General features: G+C 44.8%; 1 protein-coding gene across 3 annotated transcripts in view; it reads right to left on the bottom strand.

Moving 5' to 3' along the window:
• Positions 1-24,549, bottom strand: part of nalcn (sodium leak channel, non-selective) — a 286,480-nt gene that overhangs the window by 181,172 nt on the left and 80,759 nt on the right. The window lies entirely within an intron of this gene.

Raw genomic sequence — 24,549 nt, 5'->3', positions numbered from 1 at the left:
TGCTACCATGACTATGGATACTCCTGAATGAATCGAGACTAATGATGAGATAGACATTTACAGAGGGTCAAAGATCATACCCCCAAGACATGCTAGCCTCCCCTGTTATTGGTAATGGTGAGTGGATAGCATGCCATGGGGGTATCAAATCATCAAATCAAATTCTATTTGTCACATACACATGGTTAGCAGATGTTAATGCGAGTGTAGCGAAATGCTTGTGCTTCTAGTTCCGACAATGCAGTAATAACCAACAAGTAATCTAACTAACAATTCCAAAACTACTGTCTTATACACAGTGTAAGGGGATAAAGAATATGTACATAAATATATATGAATGGGTGATGGTACAGAGCAGCATAGGCAAGATACAGTAGATGGTATAGAGTACAGTATGTACATATGAGATGAGTATGTAAACAAAGTGGCATAGTTAGTGGCTAGTGATACATGTATTACGTAAGGATGCAGTAGATGATATAGAGTGCAGTATATACGTATGCATATGAGATGAATAATGTAGGGTATGTAACATTATATTAGGTAGCATTGTTTAAAGTGGCTAGTGATATATTTTACATCATTTCCCATCAATTCCCATTATTAAAGTGGCTGGAGTTGAGTCGGTGTCAATGTGTTGGCAGCAGCCACTCAATGTTAGTGGTGGCTCTTTACCAGTCTGATGGCCTTGAGATAGAAGCTGTTTTTCAGTCTCTCGCCTTCTGGATGATAGCGGGGTGAACAGGCAGTGGCTCGGGTGGTTATTGTCCTTGATGATCTTTATGGCCTTCCTGTAACATCAGGTGGTGTAGGTGTCCTGGAAGGCAGGTAGTTTGCCGCCGGTGATGCGTTGTGCAGACCTCACTACCCTCTGGAGAGCCTTACGGTTGTGGGCGGAGCAGTTGCCGTACCAGGCGGTGATACAGCCCGCCAGGATGCTCTCGATTGTGCATCTGTAGAAGTTTGTGAGTGCTTTTGGTGACAAGCCGAATTTCTTCAGCCTCCTGAGGTTGAAGAGGCGCTGCTGCGCCTTCTTCACGATGCTGTCTGTGTGAGTGGACCAATTCAGTTTGTCTGTGATGTGTATGCCGAGGAACTTAACACTTTTACTACCCTCTCCACTACTGTTCCATCGATGTGGATAGGGGGTGTTCCCTCTGCTGTTTCCTGAAGTCCACAATCATCTCCTTAGTTTTGTTGACGTTGAGTGTGAGGTTATTTTCTGACACCACACTCCGAGGGCCCTCACCTCCTCCCTGTAGGCCGTCTCGTCGTTGTTGGTAATCAAGCCTACCACTGTTGTGTCGTCTGCAAACTTGATGATTGAGTTGGAGGCGTGCGTGGCCACGCAGTCGTGGGTGAACAGAGAGTACAGGAGTGGGCTCAGAACGCACCCTTGTGGGGCCCCAGTGTTGAGGATCAGCGGGGTGATGTTGTTGCCTACCCTCACCACCTGGGGGCGGCCCGTCAGGAAGTCCAGTACCCAGTTGCACAGGGCGGGGTCGAGACCCAGGGTCTCGAGCTTGATGACGAGCTTGGAGGGTACTATGGTGTTGAATGCCGAGCTGTAGTCGATGAACAGCATTCTCACGTAGGTATTCCTCTTGTCCAGATGGGTTAGGGCAGTGTGCAGTGTAGTTGAGATTGCATCGTCTGTGGACCTATTTGGGCGGTAAGCAAATTGGAGTGGGTCTAGGGTGTCAGGTAGGGTGGAGGTGATATGGTCCTTGACTAGTCTCTCAAAGCACTTCATGATGACGGAAGTGAGTGCTACGGGGCGGTAGTCGTTTAGCTCAGTTACCTTAGCTTTCTTGGGAACAGGAACAATGGTGGCCCTCTTGAAGCATGTGGGAACAGCAGACTGGTGTAGGGATTGATTGAATATGTCCGTAAACACACCGGCCAGCTGGTCTGCGCATGCCCTGAGGGCGCGGCTGGGGATGCCGTCTGGGCCTGCAGCCTTGCGAGGGTTAACACGTTTAAATGTCTTACTCACCTCGGCTGCAGTGAAGGAGAGTCCGCATGTTTTCGTTGCAGGCCGTGTCAGTGGCACTGTATTGTCCTCAAAGCGGGCGAAAAAGTTATTTAGTCTGCCTGGGAGCAAGACATCCTGGTCCGTGACTGGGCTGGTTTTCTTCTTGTAGTCTGTGATTGACTGTAGACCCTGCCATATACCTCTTGTGTCTGAGCCGTTGAATTGAGATTCTACTTTGTCTCTATACTAACGCTTAGCTTGTTTGATAGCCTTGCGGAGGGAATAGCTGCACTGTTTGTATTCGGTCATGTTATCAGTCACCTTGCCCTGATTAAAAGCAGTGGTTCGCGCTTTCAGTTTCACGCGAATGCTGCCATCAATCCACGGTTTCTGGTTAGGGAATGGTTTAATCGTTGCTATGGGAACAACATATTCAACGCACGTTCTAATGAACTCGCGTATTCGTCAATGTTGTTATCTGACGCAATACGAAACATATCCCAGTCCACGTGATGGAAGCAGTCTTGGAGTGTGGAGTCAGCTTGGTCAGACCAGCGTTGGACAGACCTCAGCGTGGGAGCTTCTTGTTTTAGTTTCTGTCTGTAGGCAGGGATCAACAAAATGGAGTCATGATATGACACACAGACAGAGACGAGAGATAGAGAGAAGGCAGGAAAGAGAGATGGACAGCTCTGTAGCTCCGGAAGGATGAGGAAAAAGTGGAAAGGTTGTCTGTTGATCTTCGTCTCCTGGCACCTATACGGCTATATCAAATCAGGCAGGGTTCGCCACGCAAGCACACGAACACAAACAGTAGTTGGGATTGAACGTGACAACGCAGTTTGACATTTCCAGCTTTCAGACGCTCTCCCCCACGGATGTTTGGGCTGAAGAAGGGTGTGTGTGTGTGTGTGTATGCGAGTGTAAGTCTTACACTATTAACTGAGTGAAGGCTATATTTTTACCTCTGTAAATCAGTCTGCCGGTCTCCCAAACGTTCTCTCACACACACACACACACACACACACACACACACACACACACACACACACACACACACACACACACACACACACACACACACACACACACACACACACACACACACACACACACACACACACACACACACACACACACACACACAGCCTCTACTACCTCTGTCTGCCTGCTCCCCTGCCTTCACCAGTCACCCACCCTGGATAGAAGAGCTCTATTGTCTATCCCCCTATCTTTGTTTCATCTAAAAAAAGATATACAGAAACACTGTCATACACCCGAGGTGACATGGCCTACTTTGAGAAGCCGTAAGTGTCTGTGTGTGTGTGTGTTCACATTGGTGTGTCTGGTGAAGCTGGGCAATATGGGAGCGGGATGTCAAAATGAATTTAACAGCCCCCGTTGTGAGACATGATAACGCTTTCACTCCGTTTGATGCTATCTATTTTGCTTCCCCACATGTTGGAGGGTTTGCTTATTAGCGCCACTTCTCATGAGTCTTTGAAATGTCAGGTGTACGCCCACACCGACGCCCACACCCATACACAGCTTCTCGTGCCTTGGCAACATCAGGTGCTGAGGCTGACACACAATTAGTGTATGTTTTGGCAGGAAGTCTGGAAAAATGTCACTTTTCAGCCTCGAATCAAACAGCAAAGGAGGACGGCTCATTAAGACATCTCACATGTAGCCTCGAGCATCTTCACAGCACAATATTTACTTTCAAATCAATGGAACAATTCAAACCTAGTGCGATCCTGGGGAGTTGCCCTTAAGCCCTTAGAAATCAATTGGAAAAAGCAGTGAACTTAACCAATATCAAATACAAAACTGCTACACGACAAAATGTCAATAGTAATGATTGTATAGATTAGATATGCAGATATTGCTGTACAAGTAGATAAAAGGCACCCTCTTCGTATACACTGAACAAAAATATGAGTGCAACATGTAAAGTGTTGGTCCCATGTTTCAGGAGCTGAAATAAAAGATCCCAGAAATGTTCCATACGCAACAAAAAAGCTTATTTCTCAGAGATTCTGTGCACACATTTGTTTACATCCCTGTTTGTGAGCATTTCTCCTTTGCCAAGATAATCCATCCACCTGACAGTTGTGGCATATCAAGAAGCTGAATAAACAGCATGATCATTACACAGCTGTACCTTCTGCTGGGAACAATAAAAGGCCACTCTAAAATGTGCATTTGTCCCACAATCAAATTGTATTTGTCATATGCGCCGAATACAACAGTAGACCTCACAGTGAAACGCTGACTTTACAAGCCCTTAACCAACAACGCAGGTTTATGAAAAATATGTGTTAAGTAAAAACTAAGAAATCAAAGTAACAAATAATTATAGAGCAGCAGTAAAATAACAACAGCGAGGCTATATACAGGGGGCACCGGTGAGTCAATGCCACAGATGTCTCAAGTTTTGAGATGTCTCAAGTTTTGAGGGAGCGTACAATTGGCATGCTGACTGCAGGATTGTCCACCAGAACGGTTGCCAGAGAATTAAATGTTAATTTCTCTACCATAAGTCACCTCCAACATTGTTTCAGAGAATTTGGCAGTATTTCCAACCGGCCTCACAACCGTAGACCACGTGTAACCACGCCAGCCCAGGACCTCAACATCCAGCTTCTTCACCTGCGGAATATTCTGACATCAGCCACCCGGACAGCTGATAAAACTGTGGGTTTGCATAACCTAAATATTTCTGTACAAACTGTCAGAAACCGTCTCATAGAAGCTCATCTGCATGCTCGTCGTCCTCATCAGGATCTTAACCTGACAGCAGTTCGGCATCGTGATCGCCTTCAGTGGGCAAATGCTCACCTTCGATGGCCACTGGCATGCTGGAGTAGTGTGCTCTTCATGGTTGAATCCCGGTTTCAAGTGTACCGGGCAGATGTCAGACAGCGTGTATGGCTATGTGTGGATGAATGGTTTGCTGATATCAACATTGTGAACAAAGTGCCCCATGGAGCGGTGGGGTCATGGTATGGGCAGGCATAAACTACAGACAACGAATACAATTGCATTTTTACTGATGGCAAATTGAATGCAGTGACGAGATCCTGAGGCCCATTGTCGTGCCATTCATCTGCCACCATCACCAGTTCCTGCAATATCCAGCAACTTCGCACAGACATTGAAGAGGAGTGGGACAACATTCCAAAGGCCACAACAGCCTGATCAACTCTGAGTGAAGTCGCACTGCATGAGGCAAATGGTGGTCACACCAGATACTGACTGGTTTTCAGATCCACAACCCTACCTTTTTTTTAAACTTCTTTGGGATAGGGGGCAGCATTTTCACTTTTGGATGAATAGCATTCCCAGAGTGGACTGCCTCCTACTCAGTCCCAGATGTTAATATATGCATATTACTATTAGTATTGGACAGAACACACTGAAGTTTCTAAAACTGTTTAAATGTCGTTTGTGAGTATAACAGAACTCATATGGCAGGCAAAAACCTGAGAAAACAATCCAAACAGGAAGCGGGAAATCTGAGGTTTGTAGTTTTTGAACTCAACCAATATCCCACCGCGTATTCAATTGGGGTATGTTGCACTTCCTAAGGCTTCTACTAGATGTCAAACATCTTTAGAATGTTGTTTCAGGCATCTCATGTGATGTGGGACCGGATGGGAGATCTTTGAGTCAGTGGTCTGCCTACAGCCTCGTTCTCAGCCTCGTTCTAGCGGAACGGGGTTCTAGACAGGTTTTAAGGTATCTGTGGCCAACAGATGCATATCTGTATCCCCAGTCGTGTGATGTCCACAGTTTATAGCCAACTGAATTTATTTAAATTGACTGACTTCCTTATATGAACTGTAACTCAGTAAAATCTTAGAAATTGTTGCATGTTGGGTTAATATTTTTGTTCTGTGTAATATGTGAATAATATTATTTCATCAGGCCTGAGTTACATATGATTCCTCTTTTATTACAAGTTAGCCTAGTAATTCTCAGGTCAACCAAAAACAATCCTCTTGTCTTGCGACAGGTGGTGTTACTCCCATGTGAAGTGAATCCCTCAAATAACAGTGCAGAGGTAGTTGTGGTGTTTGATGGAAGACTATGGAAGACGCCAGCAGCATCATCAACAAAATGTTGCCCATGCCTCAAAGTGTTGAGCCCAAACACAAACTTGTTCATCCCTGGCACATTTTCTGGGCTGGCGCCCGCATTGCCTTCATTGCTTATAATAACTTTGGATACGTGTGCGTTCCTATCAAAGTAAGTGCCTTATTACGTTATGCGTATAGTTTCTGTACAGCGTGTTCTCGTTTCTACTGTAGCATACCATATGTATGTATGGAGCATAATGTATGCAGTTTTATTCACATTTTCAAGTACAGGTGACAAATCATGCATTCCAATTCTTACATACAGTTGAAGTTGGGAAGATTACAAACACTTAGGTTGGAGTCATTAAAACTCGTATTTCAACCAATCCAAAAATGTCCTGTTAACAAACTATAGTTTTGGCAAGTCGGTTAGGACATCTACCTGTGCATGACACAAGTGATTATTCCAACAATTGTTTACAATATTTCACTTATAATTCAGCGTACAACAATTCCACTGAGTCAGAAGATCACATACACTAAGTTGACTGTGCCTTTAAACAGGATGGAAAATTCCAGAAAATGATGTCATGGCTTTATAAGCTTCATATAGGCTAATTGGCTAAATTTGAGTCAATTAGAGGTGTACCTGTGGATGTATCTCAAGGCCTACCTTCAAACTCAGTGGCTCTTTGCTTGACATCATGGGAAAAATCTAAAGAAATCAGCCAAGACCTCAGGAAAGAAATTGTAGACCTCCACAAGTCTGGTTCAACCTTGGGAGAAATGTCCAAATGCCTGAAGGTACCACGTTCATCTGTACAAACAATAGTACGCAAGTATAAACGCCATGGGAACACGCAGCCGTCATACCGCTCAGGAAGGAGACGCGTTCTGTCTTCTAGAGATTAACGTAATTTGGTGTGAATAGTGGAAATCAATCCCAGAACAACAGCAAAGGACCTTGTGGAGGAAACAGGTACAAAAGTATCTATATCCAAAGTAAAATGAGTCGTATATCGATATAACCTGAAATGCCGCTCAGCAAGGAAGAAGCCACTGCTCCAAAACCGCCATAAAAAAAGCCATGCGACGGATTGCAACTGCACATTGGAGACAAAGATCGTACTTTTTGGAGAAATGTCCTATGGTCTGATGAAACAAAAATAGAACTGTTTGGCCATAATGATCATCGTTATGTTTGGAGGAAAAAGGGGCATCCCAACCGTGAAGCAAGAGGGTGGCAGCATCATGTTGTGGGGATGCTTTGCTGTAGGAGGGACTGGTGCACTTCACAAAATAGATAGCATCATGAAGGAGGAAAATTATGTGGATATATTGAAGCAACATCTCAAGACATCAGTCAGGAAGTTAAATGGGTCTTCCAAATGGACAATGACACCAAGCATACTTCCAAAGTTTTCGCAAAATAGCTTAAGGACAACAAAGTCAAGGTATTCGAGTGGCCATCACAAAACCCTGACCTCAATCCTATAGAAAATGTGTGGGCAGAACTGAAAAACTTGTGGAAGGCTACCCGAATTCTTTGACACAAGTTAAACAATGTAAAGGCAATGCCACCAAATACCAATTGAGTGTATGTAAACTTCTGACCCACTGGGAATGTGATGAAAGAAATAAAAGCTTAAATAAATAATTATCTCTACTATTATTCTGACATTGCACATTCTTAAAATAAAGTGGTGATCCTAACTGACCAAAGACAGGGAATTTTTTATACGATTAAATGTCAGGAATTGTGAAACACTGAGTTGAAATGTATTTGGCTAAGATGTATGTAAACTTCCGACTTCAACTGTAGATTGCAATAGACACATATGATGAGTGTAAAATATATTTTTTAAGGTTGTACTGATTATGATGAGCTAATGCTCAGCTCATTGCAAGCTATGTGTGGTGCCACGTTTGTTGACATCATGCAATGCATTCTGGTTGCCACCTGTCAAACCAAAGATGTTATAACAAAATGAGGTGAAGGGATGGTTCACTCGTCTTTCGAGTAAACTTACAGAAGTGTATGATGGAAGTGAATGATGGTAGAAGACACACCCCCTACAACATGCATACTATCCAACTCATCTTGTCACCTATAGCGATGGGCACAAACTACCCATTGTCGGATAACTTTTTAAAAATGTAAGTGTTTTATTCAATTATTTTGATCACTGGTGAGGTCACCCCGTGATGTGATGAATTGTAAATAGTAATTAGCTAATTCAAATGATGGTTTCTGTCAGCCGTGAGACAGCTAAACATGACAGCTTGTGTTAGGTCACTCTTTCCTCAGCACATTCACTAACCTAGCTTTCATTTTCTGGTTTGGGTGAGAATTCTGTTGTACTGTCGCTACTTCTGTGAATGTCTGAACATTGAATCCAAAAATAAACTGCTCATATTGAGGACATGCCGTTTTGCAGAAACAGTGTGGCCAGCTCAAACGCTGACTCTTGTGTCGACTGTAACTTGATGTTCTAAATAAGTGTTGTCATCACACCGGTTAGAGCGTACGCTGCAGGGACCACTGTAGAATGACCTCACCTGTGTGTTTCTACACGTTAACATGAAACAGACAAACAGAAACTGCACATTAAAAAAAACGAATTGGTGCAAAAAGATAACAATGAAAAAAATGGCCTTTAGCTTTCAGAATATCTACCCATCCCCATTATAGAACATAGTCTACCGCCATGCTAGAATACAATGCCATTCTAGAAGAGGAACAGCTAGATTTCCGATGGTGACGTAATGCAAGTTCCCCCACCAATGCAAAACAGCAACAGAAAGACATACAGACCATGGGTGTCATGTTTTGTCATTGATTATCATGCCTTGTCCCTGTTCTTCTCCTTCTATTCGTTTCCCTCTGCTGGTCTTATTAGGTTCTTTCCCTCTTTCTATCCCTCTCTCTCCCCCTCCCTCTCTCACTCTCCCGCTCTCTCTTCTCTCTATCGTTCCGTTCCTGCTCCCAGCTGTTCCTATTCCCCTAATCAATCATTTAGTCTTCCCACACCTGTTCCCGATCCTTTTCCCTGATTAGAGTCCCTATTTCTCTCCTTGTTATTCGTTTCTGCCCTGTCGGTTCCTTGTCTAGAATTCACCGTGCTGTGTTTGTGTATCGCCCTGTCGTGTCGTGTTTTCCTCAGATGCTGCGTGGTGAGCAGGTGTCTGAGTCTGTTTGGTTCAAGTGCCTTCCCGAGGCAACCTGCTGTTCACCTGCTGTTCAAGATCGAGTCTCCAGTTTGTCCTCGTCATTTCGAGTGAAAGTTGTGTTTTTTGATTGTATTTACTTTACTGGATTAAAGACTCTGTTTTCGCCAAGTCGCTTTTGGGTCCTCTTTCACCTGCATGACAGAAGGAACCGACCAAGGAATGGACCCAGCGACTTCAGACGCTCGTTACACTGCCGTCGAGATCCAAGGAGCCATGCTCGGCAGACACGAGCAGGAATTGTCTGCTGCTCGCCATGCCGTGGAGAACCTGGCCGCTCAGGTTTCCGACCTCTCTGGACAGTTCCAGAGTCTTCGTCTCGTGCCACCTGTTACTTCCTGGCCTGCCGAGCCTCCAGAACCTAGGGTTAATAACCCACCTTGCTACTCCGGGCAGCCCACTGAGTGCCGCTCCTTTCTCACGCAGTGTGAGATTGTGTTCTCTCTCCAACCCAACACATACTCTAGAGAGAGAGCTCGGGTTGCTTACGTCATTTCACTCCTTACTGGCCGGGCTCGAGAATGGGGCACAGCTATCTGGGAGGCAAGGGCTGATTGCTCTAACAAGTACCAGAACTTTAAAGAGGAGATGATTCGGGTAGGGAGGCTTCTAGGGCCCTGGCTTCCCTATGCCAAGGTGAACGGTCCATAACGGATTATTCTATTGAGTTTCGCACTCTTGCTGCCTCTAGTGAGTGGAACGAGCCGGCGCTGCTCGCTCGTTTTCTGGAGGGACTCCACGCAGTGGTTAAGGATGAGATTCTCTCCCGGGAGGTTCCTTCAGATGTGGACTCTTTGATTGCTCTCGCCATCCGCATAGAACGACGGGTAGATCTTCGTCACCGGGCTCGTGGAAGAGAGCTCGCATCAACGGTGTTTCCCTGCTCCGCATCGCAACCATCTCCCTCCTCTGGCTCAGAGACTGAGCCCATGCAGCTGGGAGGGATTCGCATCTCGACTAAGGAGAGGGAACGGAGGATCACCAACCGCCTGTGCCTCTATTGCGGAGTTGCTGGACATTTTGTTAATTCATGTCCAGTAAAAGCCAGAGCTCATCTGTAAGCGGAGGGCTACAGGTGAGCGCAACTACTCAAGTCTCTCCATCAAGATCCTGTACTACTTTGTCGGTCCATCTACGCTGGACCGGTTCGGGTGCTACATGTAGTGCCTTGATAGACTCTGGGGCTGAGGGTTGTTTCATGGACGAAGCATGGGTTGGGAAACATGACATTCCTTTCAGAGAGTTAGAGAAGCCTACGCCCATGTTCGCCTTAGATGGTAGTCATCTTCCCAGTATCAGATTTGAGACACTACCTTTAACCCTCACAGTATCTGGTAACCACAGTGAGACTATTTCTTTTTTGATTTTTCGTTCACCGTTTACACCTGTTGTTTTGGGTCATCCCTGGCTAGTATGTCATAATCCTTCTATTAATTGGTCTAGTAATTCTATCCTATCCTGGAACGTTTCTTGTCATGTGAAGTGTTTAATGTCTGCCATCCCTCCCGTTTCTTCTGTCCCTACTTCTCAGGAGGAACCTGGCGATTTGACAGGAGTGCCGGAGGAATATCATGATCTGCGCACGGTCTTCAGTCGGTCCCGAGCCAACTCCCTTCCTCCTCACCGGTCGTATGATTGTAGTATTGATCTCCTTCCGGGGACCACTCCTCCTCGGGGTAGACTATACTCTCTGTCGGCTCCCGAACGTAAGGCTCTCGAGGATTATTTGTCTGTGTCTCTTGACGCCGGTACCATAGTGCCTTCTTCCTCTCCGGCCGGGGCGGGGTTCTTTTTGTTAAGAAGAAGGACGGTACTCTGCGCCCCTGCGTGGATTATCGAGGGCTGAATGACATAACGGTTAAGAATCGTTATCCGCTTCCCCTTATGTCATCAGCCTTCGAGATTCTGCAGGGAGCCAGGTGCTTTACTAAGTTGGACCTTCGTAACGCTTACCATCTCGTGCGCATCAGAGAGGGGGACGAGTGGAAAACGGCGTTTAACACTCCGTTAGGGCATTTTGAGTACCGGGTTCTGCCGTTTGGTCTCGCCAATGCGCCAGCTGTTTTTCAGGCATTAGTTAATGATGTTCTGAGAGACATGCTGAACATCTTTGTTTTTGTCTATCTTGACGATATCCTGATTTTTTCTCCGTCACTCGAGATTCATGTTCAGCACGTTCGACGTGTTCTACAGTGCCTTTTAGAGAATTGTCTCTACGTAAAGGCTGAGAAGTGCTCTTTTCATGTCTCCGTTACTTTTCTCGGTTCCGTTATTTCCGCTGAAGGCATTCAGATGGATTCCGCTAAGGTCCAAGCTGTCAGTGATTGGCCCGTTCCAAGGTCACGTGTCGAGTTGCAGCGCTTTTTAGGTTTCGCTAATTTCTATCGGCGTTTCATTCGTAATTTCGGTCAAGTTGCTGCCCCTCTCACAGCTCTTACTTCTGTCAAGACGTGTTTTAAGTGGTCCGGTTCCGCCCAGGGAGCTTTTGATCTTCTAAAAGAACGTTTTACGTCCGCTCCTATCCTCGTTACTCCTGACGTCACTAGACAATTCATTGTCGAGGTTGACGCTTCGTTTCTGCCCTGTCGGTTCCTTGTCTAGAATTCACCGTGCTGTGTTTGTGTATCGCCCTGTCGTGTCGTGTTTTCCTCAGATGCTGCGTGGTGAGCAGGTGTCTGAGTCTGTTTGGTTCAAGTGCCTTCCCGAGGCAACCTGCTGTTCACCTGCTGTTCAAGATCGAGTCTCCAGTTTGTCCTCGTCATTTCGAGTGAAAGTTGTGTTTTTTGATTGTATTTACTTTACTGGATTAAAGACTCTGTTTTCGCCAAGTCGCTTTTGGGTCCTCTTTCACCTGCATGACAATGGGGGCATATTTTCCTGCTGCTTCTGCTAGCTCAGACTGACAAAAAGGACAACTAGCACACTAGATGGCACAAATTGGCACTCGAGACTGGTACATTGAATAGCTAGGCCTACTGTACATTACTGGAACACAGCATGTGGGAGAGATATCACACAGGAAATGTTAACAACAGCCGAGGTGCCACAGTGTGTGTGTGTGTGTGTGTGTGTGTGTGTGTGTGTGTGTGTGTGTGTGTGTGTGTGTGTGTGTGTGTGTGTGTGTGTGTGTGTGTGTGTGTGTGTGTGTGTGTGTGTGTGTGTGTGTGTGTGTGTGTGTGTGTGTGTGTGTGTGTGTGTGTGTGTGTGTGTGTGTGTGTGTGTGTGTGTGTGTGTGTGTGTGTGTGTGTGTGAGAGAGAGAGTGTGTGTCACTGCATCCGTTTATGCAGTATTGCAGAACACCTTGATCTGGATGGAAGGTTGACCTACCTACAAGAATTTGCAACGTTTTTAACATCTTTAAACAACATTCACTCGCTAGCCTCATCTGATGATTACTTCAAGAATGAGCTTTGCACATAATTCCCATTCAGATCACCTTGAACAGGCTGCTGGTAACCTGTTGTGCAGGTCTTTTTTTTGTTTTTTGACCTTTATTTAACTAGGCAAGTCAGTTAAGAACAAATTCTTATTTTCAATGACGTCCTAGGAACAGTGGGTTAACTGCCTGTTCAGGGGCAGAATGACAGATGTGTACCTTGTCAGCTTGGGGATATGAACTTGCAACCTTTTGGTTACTATTCCAAAGCTCTAACCACTAGGCTACCCTGCCGTCTTACTTAGTGTGTCTGACAGTGGAAAAGATTAGGCATCAGAGAAAAGGGTAGAGACAGAGACACAGAGAGTGTGTGTGTCTCTGTATGATTGCTAATGAGGGGGGGTAATAGAGCTGGAACCAGGGTGGGTTAGGGGTCAGTGTTGCAGGCGGAACAGACTGTACTGAATTAATAACCCCTGGGGCTGGGTTATCCATAGTAGTGTACTTATTATTTCCGGGGGCAGGGTCAGGGGGATGGGGCTGAGACTGAAGACTGGGGCCTATGGGCAAGGGAATGGGGGCCAGGGCTCTAGGCTGGGGCCTGGGGGTGGTGAGTGTTACGGCAGCCTCACCTCAACACGTATTGGAACACTGGTTCAGAATCCACAGAAGAAACCATTTAGAGTTCCCATCTTTGTTTCACATTGCAAATGTAGGACAACTGTCTGTCAGTCTGTCTGTCAGTCAGTCCCACATTTTATCCTTAACATTTGTTAGGTATACAGAGATTTATAAACTTAAGCCTCTCCCAATGTCTCTGGGTTAAATGTAGAAGAGGCATTTCAGTTGAATACATTCAGTTGGATAACTGACTAGGTATCCCCCTTCCCTTTCCCAATCCTCTCTTACTCTCACACTCATCTCTTACTCACCCCCCCTATATCTCTCTCTCACTCACCCTCCCTCTCCAACCACCCTCTCTGTGCAGACTGTCATAGTTATGCCCATTGTAATTATGGTTTGGGAAAAAGCCAGGGGCTAATTAGCATGTACGAGGCCTGTGGAGAGGGAGACAGGAGACCCCATTAACCTCTTGTACCTCATCTCCACTAGGAGACTCGCTGCTGTTAACAACATTACAACAATGTGTTGTAGGAATAGTGCTCGGAATTTGTCCTGACTGCATGGCCTTACCAGGACCCTAGAAACCACAAACTAAATATTTATCCTGGTCAGGCCATATGGTCAGGTAAAATCTCCTGCCCCTAAATGTACAGTGCCTTCAGAAAACACTTTTTTACACCTTTTGTTGTGTTACAGCCTGAAATCAAATGTTTGTCACTGGCCATAGACAATAATCCATCAATTTAAAGTGGAATTAGATGTTTCTAAATTTGTACAAATTAATTTAAAACGAAAAGCTGAAATGTCTTGAGTCAATGAATATTCAACCCCTTTGTTATGGCTAGCCTAAATAAGTTCAGGAGTAAACATGTGCTTAACAAGTCACATAATACATTGCATGGACTCTCTCTGTGTGCAATAATAGCATTTAACATGATTTTTGAATGTCAACCTTATCTCAGTAACACATACAACATCATCTGTGCGGTCCCTCAGTTGAGCAGTGAATTTCAAACACAGAATCAACCACAAAGACCAGGGAGGTTTTCCCATGCCTCGCAAAGAAGATCACCTATTGGTAGAAAAAAGCAGACACTGAATATCCCTTTGATCATGGTGAAGTTAATAATTACACTGTGGATGGTGTATCAATACACCCTGTCACTACAAAGATACAGGCGTCCTTCCTAACTCAGTTTCCGGAGGGAAAGGAAGCCGGTCAGGGATATCACAAAGGAGGCCAACAGTGACATTAAAAACAGTTACAGAGTTTAATGGCTGTGATAGAAGAAAACTGAGAATGGATCAGCCACATTGTAGTTACTCCTCAATACTAAACCTAAACATGCATCCTGTAAGGCAACACAACACTAAATTAATACTGCAAACAAATTGGCAAAGCAATTCACTTTTTGTCCTGAACACAGTGTTATGGTTGGGGCAAATCCAATACAACACAATGCTGAATACCACTCTCCATATGTTCAAGCACAGTGGTGGCTACATCATGTTATGGGTATGCTTGTAATCGTTAAGGACTGGGGAGTCTTTCAGGATTAAAAAAAATAATGGAATTGAGCTAAGCACAGGCAAAATCCTAGAGGAAAACATTGTATAACTTATTTGGGCTTAGGGGCAGTATGTTGACGTCTGGATGACAAGCGTGCCGAAAGTAAACTACCTGTTACTCAGGCCCAGAAGCTAGGATATGCATATAATTGGTAGAATTGGATAGAAAACACCGTAGTTTCCAAAACTGTTAAAATAATGTCTGTGAGTATAACAGAACTGATATGGCAGGCAAACACCTGAGGAAAATCCATCCAGGAAGTGTTTTTTGTTGTTGTTTTCAATAGAATGCCAATTGAGTATCTAATGGATTAAGACCCAGATTGCAGTTCCTATGGCTTCCACTAGATGTCAACAGTCGTTAGACACTGTTTCAGACTTGTTTTCTGAAAAATGAAGAAGACTGAGACCTTTCTATCAGGGGACTGGGGAAGCATGCAGTGCCGGTTTGCACGTGTGACTGTGTGCATGCCCGTCGTTGTTTTTCCTTTATATTGAATACGCAATTGTCGAAATATTATCGATTATTTAGTCAATTGACAACCTGAGGAATAATTATAAACATCGTTTGACATGTTTCGACAAACTTTACCGGTACTATTAGGATGTATTCGTCTGCATGTTTTGACCGCCTTTGAGCAAGTGGATTCTTGTGACTGCAACCATATTAAGATCTTCAAAAGGTAAGTGATTAATTTTATCGCTATTTCTGAATTTCGTGACTCCTCTACTTGGTTGGAAAATGTTTGTATGCTTTTGTAAGCGGGGCACTGAACATCAGATAATCGCATGGTATGCTTTCGCCGTAAAGCCTTTTTGAAATCTGACAAAGCGGCTGGATTAACAAGAATTTAATCTTAAACCAATGTATAACACTTGTATTTTTATGAATGTTTATTATGACTATTTCTGTATTTTGAATTTGGCGCTCTGCAATTTCACTGGATGTACGCACAATCGTAGCGGCACGCCTGCGCCAGACAGGATAACCTAAAACACAAGGCCAAATCTACATTGGGGTTGCTTACCAAGAAGACAGTGAATGTTCCGAAGTGGTTGCAAGATGGTGTCGACAGAAGTGGCAGCTCCTAAGCAACTTTGCAGTATTTGTTTTTTTTGTGTTATTTCTTACAGTTATTTTGTCTTATTACATACAGCTGTAAAAAACGGTTGGATATCATAGCGGCGGTAACTCACCAACCAGCATTATGACCAGGAACACGACTTTGCCGAATTGGATCCTTTGCTCGTACTCCCCAGGGCAATTTAACTTATCTCAGAGGCTGCTCAGACTGGGATATGTTCCGGGTAGCCTCTGAGAATTACATTAACGTATACACGGACACGCTGACTGAGTTTAATAGGAAGTGTATAGTGGACGTTGTTCCCATTCTGACAAAACCTACCCAAACCAGAAACTGTGAATAGATGGTAACATACGTGCAAAACTGAAAGCGCGAACAGCCACATTTAACCATGGCAAGGTGACTGGGAATATGGTTGAATTTAAACAGTGTAGTTATTCCCTCCATAAGGCAATCAAACAGGCAAAACATCAGTACAGCGACAAAGTGGAGTCACAATTCAACGGCTCAGACATCAGACATATGTGGCAGGGTCTACGCACAACCGTAGATTGCAAAAGGAAAACCAGCCACATCGGGGACAACGACGTCTTGCTCCAGGACAACCGAAACACCTTCTTTGCCCACTTTGAGGATAACACAGTGCCACCGACGAGGCCCGCTTCCAAGGACTGTGGGCTCTCATTCTCTGTGGCCGACGTGAGCAAGACATTTAAGAGTGTTAACCCTCATAGGGCTGCTGGCCCAGATGGCATCCCTAGCCGCGTCCTCAGAGCATGTGCAGAAAATCTGGCTTGAGTGTTAACGGACATATTCAATCTCTACGTATCCCAGTCTGCTGTCCCCACTTGCTTCAAGATATCCACCCTTGTTCCTGTTCCCAAAGAAACCACATGACGATACAATCGCCATTACGCTGCACACTGCCCTAAGAGCAATACCTATGTAAGAAAGCTGCTCATTGACTTTAGCTCAGCATTCAACACTTCTTGCCGACCCACCCCAGGTGGTGAAGGTAAGAAACAACATATCCACTTTGCTGACTCTTAACACAGCCCCACAAGGGTGCGTCCTCAGCCTCCTTCTGTACTCCCTGTTCACCCATGACTGCATGGCCACGGACACCTCCAACTCAATCATCAAGTTTGCAGACGACACAACAGTAATAGGCCTGATTAGCAACAATGATGAGACAGCCTACAGGGAGGAGGTGAGGGCCAATGTGGAGTGGTGCCATGAAAATAAACTCTCCCTCAAAGACTTCAAAAAAACGGAGCTGATCATGGACTTCAGGAAACAGCAGAGGGAGCACACACCTATCCAAATTGACAGAACCACAGTGGAGAAGGTGGAAAGCTTCAAGTTCCAAATCCACATCAATGACAATATGAAATGGTCCACCCACACAGAAATTTGGCTTGGTCCCTAAGACCCTCACAAACCTCTGGTACGGCAACTACACAGCCCAGGAAGTTAAAGCTTGGTCGCAAATGGGTCTTCCAAATGGACAATGATGGACAATGACCAAGCATACTTCCATTTTTGTGGCAAAATGGCTTAAGGACAACAAAGTCAAGGTATTGGAGTGGCCATCACAAAGCCCTGACCTCAATCCTATAGAACATTAGTGGGCAGAACTGAGAAAGTGTGTGCGAGCAAGGAGGCCTACAAACCTGACTCAGTTACACCAGCTCTGTCAGGAGGAATGGGCCAAAATGCACCCAACCTATTGTGGGAAGCTTGTAGAAGGCTACCTGAAACATTTGGCCCAAGTTAAACAATTTAATCGTTAATGCTACCAAATACTAATTGGTAGCATTTTGACCCACTGGGAATGTGATGAAAGAAATAAAAGCTGAAATAATTCATTCTCTCTATTATTATTCTTACATTTCACATTCTTAAAATAAAGTGGTGATGCTAACTGACCTAAGACAGGGAATGTTTACTTGGATTAAATGTCAGGAATTGTGAAAAACTGAGTTTAAATGTATTTGGCTAAGGTGTATGTAAACTTCCGACTTCAACTGTATGTACATACTGTATTCTATTCTGCTGTATTTTATTTAATGTCACCCCGACATTGCTCGTCCTAATATTTATAGATTTGTGTATTGTTAGATATCACTGCACTCTCAGAGCTAGGAACACAAGCATTACACTACAACCGCAATAACATCTTCTAAATATGTGGATGTGACCGATAACAAGTTACTGTTTCGACTTAAATCGACTTGAAAATCTATCGCAAGACCTGAAAATGGTTATGGCTGTCTTGCAATGATCAACAACCAATTTGACAGAGATTGAACAATTATGGGCAAATGTTGCTCAATCCAGATGTGAAAAGCTCTTAAGAGACTTACCCAGAAAGACTCACAGCTGTAATCGCTACAAAAAGGGCTTCTACAAAGTATTGACTCAGGGGTGTGAATATTTTTGTAATTAGATAAATAAAAATACATTTGTACAGATTTTATTTAACCTTTATTTAACTAGGCAAGTTACGACGCAATTGTCAATACATTTGCCACATTTTCTAAAAACATGTTTTCAATTTGTCATTATGGGGTATGGTGTATAGATGGGTATGACACATTTTGAATTCAGACTGTAACAACTAAATCTGGAATAAATCATGGGGTATGAATACTTTTTGATGACACTGTATTCTCACAGTGTGTGGTTATTTTGCCAAACAAGAAATATCCACAACACCTACAACCCAAAACAACAAACTATTTTGAGTAGTAAAGTCGGTTAGACAGTTCCCCTCTACAGCTTCGTGTCAGATTAGGAGTTGTACAGGGCAAGTTCACACTTCTTGGGGGCTCATCCGGGATCTTATGTACATTGGCATCAATGGCAACCAATCCCATCACTGAGATGATACATGTCATGGTTATTTCTGTTCCAAGCTATTTCTGTAGCAGTCATCACCTCATCAGGGAACTCTACAGTGTCCTGATCTGGTTCCAGAATGAGCAGGTGTTTTCACAATTACCTGCTGCATCGCAATGTACCAATAGTCAGATGGAAAGATGGACACGCGTAGAGACAGATAGATGGACGGACGGACAGTGAGATTGACTGTCTCTCTGTCTACCTGTCAATCACACATGGATCGACCAAAAAACAAACAGACAAAAAGGCATACAGACAGACAGAGAGAGAGAGAGAGTGAGAGAAGGAAGAATGGACAGACTGACAGGCATGCATGCACATGTACAAGCAGGAAAACAGACAGACTGACACACAAATGCAGACTGACAGAAAAGACAGACAGTGCAGGTAGAGCCCACCTGCCAGCTCTAGAATGTTCTAATCGTATGATGACCAATTACTCTAAAGGCTGCTAGAGCAGAAAACAACACCACACTTCACTTCCCCCGCAAACATACAGAGACAGCATAGCCCAGAGATTGAACTGCACTGTCTGCCTGTCAACTCTCCACAATTTTCGTCTGAAAGCAACGGGTGTGATTGCTCTTCAGATGCCAGGTAATTATGCCCGCCCACAAATGGCAGTCTTACACTGAGAATTTCCCGAAATAGTGATGTCGATCCACGTGTGATTGACTATCTCTCAGTCTGTCCGTCAATCAAATTAAAGTTTATTTGTCACGTGCCACGAATACAACAGGTGTAGACTTTACAGTGAAATGCTTATTTACAGGCTCTAACCAACAGTGCAAAAAAGGTATTAGGTGAACAATAGGTAAGTAAATAAAATAAAAAACGGAAAAAAAGACAGTGAAAAATAACAGTAGCGAGGCTATATACAGCAGCGAGGCTATAACAGTAGCGAGGCTATATACAGCAGCGAGGATATAACAGTAGCGAGGCTATATACAGCAGCGAGGATGTAACAGTAGCGAGACTATATACAGCAGCGAGGATATAACAGTAGCGAGGCTATATACAGCAGCGAGGATGTAACAGTAGCGAGGCTATATACAGCAGCGAGGATATAACAGTAGCGAGGCTATATACAGCAGCGAGGATATAACAGTAGCGAGGCTACATACAGCAGCGAGGATATAACAGTAGCGAGGCTATATACAGCAGCGAGGATATAACAGTAGAGAGGCTATATACAGCAGCGAGGATATAACAGTAGAGAGGCTATATACAGCAGCGAGGATATAACAGTAGCGAGGCTATATACAGCAGCGAGGATATACCAGTAGCGAGGCTATATACAGCAGCGAGGATATACCAGTAGCGAGGCTATATACAGCAGCGAGGATATAACAGTAGAAAGGCTATATACAGCAGCGAGGATATAACAGTAGATAGGCTATATACAGCAGCGAGGATATAACAGTAGCGAAGCTACATACAGGCACCGATTAGTCAGGCTGATTGAGGTAGTATGTACATGAAGCTATGGTTAAAGTGACAATGCATATATGATAAACAAAGAGTAGCAGCAGTGTAAAAAGAGGGGTTGGGGGGCACACAATGTAAATAGTCCGGGTAGCCATTGGATTACCTGTTAAGGCAATCATATGGCTTGGGGGTAAAACTGTTGAGAAGCCTTCTTGTCCTTGGCACTCTGGTACCGCATGCCATGCGGTAATAGAGAGAACAGTCTTTGACTGGGGTGGCTGGAGTCTTTAACAATTTTTAGGGCCTTCCTCTGACACCGCCTGATGCAGAAGTCCTGGATGGCAGGCAGCTTAGCCCCAGTGATGTACTGGGCCGTACTCACTGCCCTCTGTAGTCGGAGGCTGAGCAATTGCCGTACCAGGCAGTGATGTTCTTGATGTTGCAGCGGTTTCCTGAGGGGGAATAGGCTTTGTCGTGCCGTCTTCACGACTGTCTTGGTGTGTTTGGACCATTCCATTCCAGTTTGTTGGTAATGTGGACACCAAGGACCTTGAAGATCTCAACCTGCTCCACTACAGCCCCGTTAATGAGAATGGCGGCGTGCTCGGACATCCTTTTCCTGTAGTCCACAATCATCTCCTTAATCTTGGTTATGTTGAGGGATAGGTTGTTATTCTGGCATCACCTGGCCAGGTCTCTGACTTCCTCCCTGTAGGCTGTCTCGTCATTGTCGGTGATCAGGCTTACCAATGTTGTGTCATCTGCAAACTTAATGATGGTATTGGAGTCGTGCCTGGCCATGCAGTCGTGGGTGAACAGGGAGTACAGGAGGGAACTGAGCACGCACCCCTGGGGGGCTACAGTGTTGAGGATCAGCGTGGCAGATGTTTTGCTACCTACCCTCACCACCTAGAGAAGGCCCGTCAGGAAGTCCAGGATCCAGTTGCAAAGGGAAGTGTTTAGTCCCAGGATCGTTAGCTTAGTGATGAGCTTTGAGGGTACTATGGTGTACAACGCTAAGCTGTAGTCAATGAATAGCATTTTCACATAGGTGTTCCTATGTGAAAATGTGCAGAGTGCACTAGAGATTGCATCATCTGTGGATCTGTTTGGGCGGTATGCAAATTGAGTGAGTCTAGGGTTTCTGGGATATTTTTATTTTACCTTCATTTCACTAGGCAAGTCAATTAAGAACAAATTCTTATTTTCAATGATGGCCTAGGAACAGTGGGTTAACTGTCTTGTATAATTGATCATTTCAATTTTTCCACTGCTGGCCATGCTTTCCACCTGGCTACCTCTACCCTGGCCAACATCTCAGCACCCCCTACAGCAACTTGCACCCCCCCCCCCGCTTATTATTATTATTATTATATTATTATTCTCCTTCACCCAAATCCAGACAGATGATGTTCTGAAAAATAACTGCAAAATCTGGATTCCTACAAATCAGCTGGACCCAGCCTATTCAACCTCTCTTTAGTATTGTCTGAGATCCCCAAAGATTGTAAATCTGCCACAGTCATCCCCCTCTTCAAAGGGGGAGACACTCTAGACCCAAATTGTTAAAGATGTAAATCCATCCTGCCCTGCCTTTCTAAAGTCTTCGAAAGCAAAGTGAACAAACAGATCACCGATCATTTAGAATCCCACCGTACCTTCTCGACTATGCAACCTGGTATCCGAGATGGGCATAGGTGCACCTCAGCCACGCTCAAGGTCCTAAACGATATCATAACCGCCATCGATAAAAGACAGTAGTGTGCAGCCGCATTCTCGCAGATAGCTAGTTGCTATCCGTGTGACTATTGGCTTACGTCGATCCCGGAGCAAACATCAATTATTCCGGAGCTTGCCAGCTGAAGAGTTCCATCAGCCACTCCTGGGCTACAATCACCTATCCGGACCCATTTTACTGACGATGCGGAGCCCCACCCATCACGACTGGACTACCGACGTTATCTGCCCGAGGGAGTAATCCAACTGGCCCCTCCGTCTTGACGTTACCTGAACGCCAATCTGCGTCCTGCTAATCGTTAGCTGTCTTATCGGCTGCTATCTGAATAGGTCTATCAGACAATTTTTTGTCGGGTCACGATAACTATATCTATTTTGCAAATTAGATTGATCCCCTCTACCACACGGTACCCCACTAATCTACCGACGGAATCGCATGAGGTGTCTAAAAACAGACCTCCATCCTATGCTAGCTTGGTACTGATGGCCTGGCTAGCTGTCTGAATCGCAGTTACCCAACCAACCTCACTATGCCTTGTCCATTGCTGTTCTGGTTAGTGTTTATTGGCTTATTTCACTATAGAGCCTCTAGCCCTGCTCATTATACCTTATCCATCCTTTCAGTTCCACCACCCACACATGCGATGACATCACCTGGTTTCAATGATGTTTCCAGAGACAACATCTCTCTCCTCATCACTCAATACCTAGGATTACCTTCACTGTGTTCACATCCTACCATACCTTTGTCTGTACATTATACCTTGAAGCTATTTTATTGCCACCAGAAACCTCCTTTTACTCTGTTCCGGATGTTCTAGACAACCAATTATCATAGCTTTTAGCAGTACCCTTATCCTACTCCTCCTCTGTTCCTCTGGTGATGTAGAGGTGAATCCAGGTCCTGCAGTGCCTAGCTCCAGGCCTATTCCCCAGGCGCTCTCTTTTGATGACTTCTGTAACCGTAATAGCCTTGGTTTCATGCATGTTAACATTAGAAGCCTCCTCCCGAAGTTTGATTTATTCACTGCTTTAGCACACTCTGCCAACCCAGATGTTCTAGGCATATCTGAATCATGGCTTAGGAAGACCACCAAAAATTCTGAAATCTCCATCCCTTACTACAACATTTTCAGACAAGATAGAACAGCCAAAGGGGGCGGTGTTGCAATCTACTGCAAAGATAGCCTGCAGAGTTTTGTCCTACTATCCAGGTCTGTACCCAAATAATTTGAACTTCTACTATTAAAAATCCACCTCTCTAAAAACAAGTCTATCACAGTTGCCGCCTGCTATAGTCCAGCCTCTGCCCCCAGCTGTGCTCTGGACACCATGTGAACTGATTGGCCCCCATCTATATTCAGAGCTCGTGCTGCTGGGCGACCTAAACTGGAACATGCTTAACACCACAGCCATCCTACAATCTAAGCTTGATGCCCTCAATCTCACACAAATTATCAATGAACCTACCAGGTACCACCCAAAAGCTATAAACACGGGCACCATCATAGATATCATCCTAACCAACCTGCCCTCTAATACACCTCTGCTGATTTCAACCAAGATCTCAGCGATCACTGCCTCATTGCCTGCATCCGTAATGGGTCAGCGGTCAAACGACCTCCACTCATCACTGTCAAATGTTCCCTGAAACACTTCAGCGAGCAGGCCTTTTTAATCGACCTGGCCGGGTTATCCTGGAAGGATATTGATCTCATCCCGTCAGTAAAGGATGCCTGGTTCTTTAAAAAAAATACCTTCCTCAACATCTTAAATAAGCATGCCCCATTCAAGAAATTTAGAACCAGGAACAGATATAGCCCTTGGTTCTCTCCAGACCTGACTGCCCTTAACCAACACAAAAACAATGGCGTTCTGCATTAGCATCGAACAGCCCCCGTGATATGCAACTTTTCAGGGAAGCTACAAACCAATATACACAAGCAGTTGGAAAAGCCAGCTAGCTTTCTCAAGCAGAAATTTGTTTCCTGCAACACAAACTCAAAATAGTTCTGGGACACTGTAAAGTCCATGGAGAATAAGAACACCTCCTCCCAGCTGCCCACTGCACTGAGGATAGGAAACACTGTCACCACCGATGAATCCACTATAACTGAGAATTTCAATAAGCATTTTTCTACGGCTGGCCATGCTTTCCACCTGGCTACCCCTACCCCGGTCAACAGCACTGCACCCCCCACAGCAACTCGCCCAAGCATTCCCCATTTCTCCTTCTCCCAAATCCAGTCAGCTGATGTTCTGAAAGAGCTGCAAAATCTGGAACCCAACAAATCAGCCGGGCTAGACAATCTGGACACTTTCTTTCTAAAAGATTATCTCCTGAAATTGTTGCAACCCCTATTACTAGCCTGTTCAACCTCTCTGTCATGTCGTCTCAGATTTCCAAAGATTGGAAAGCAGCTGTGGTCATCCCCTTCTTCAAAGGAGGGGACACTCTTGACCCAAACTGCTACAGACCTATATATATCCTACCCTGCCTTTCTTAGGTCTTCGAAAGCCAAGTCAACAAACAGATTACC

This window comes from Oncorhynchus gorbuscha, linkage group LG01, assembly GCF_021184085.1.
Source record: "Oncorhynchus gorbuscha isolate QuinsamMale2020 ecotype Even-year linkage group LG01, OgorEven_v1.0, whole genome shotgun sequence".
NCBI classification, from domain to species: Eukaryota; Metazoa; Chordata; class Actinopteri; order Salmoniformes; family Salmonidae; genus Oncorhynchus; species Oncorhynchus gorbuscha.
Note: the sequence above shows the minus strand (reverse complement) of the source record. Positions and strands in the feature narration are given on the sequence as shown.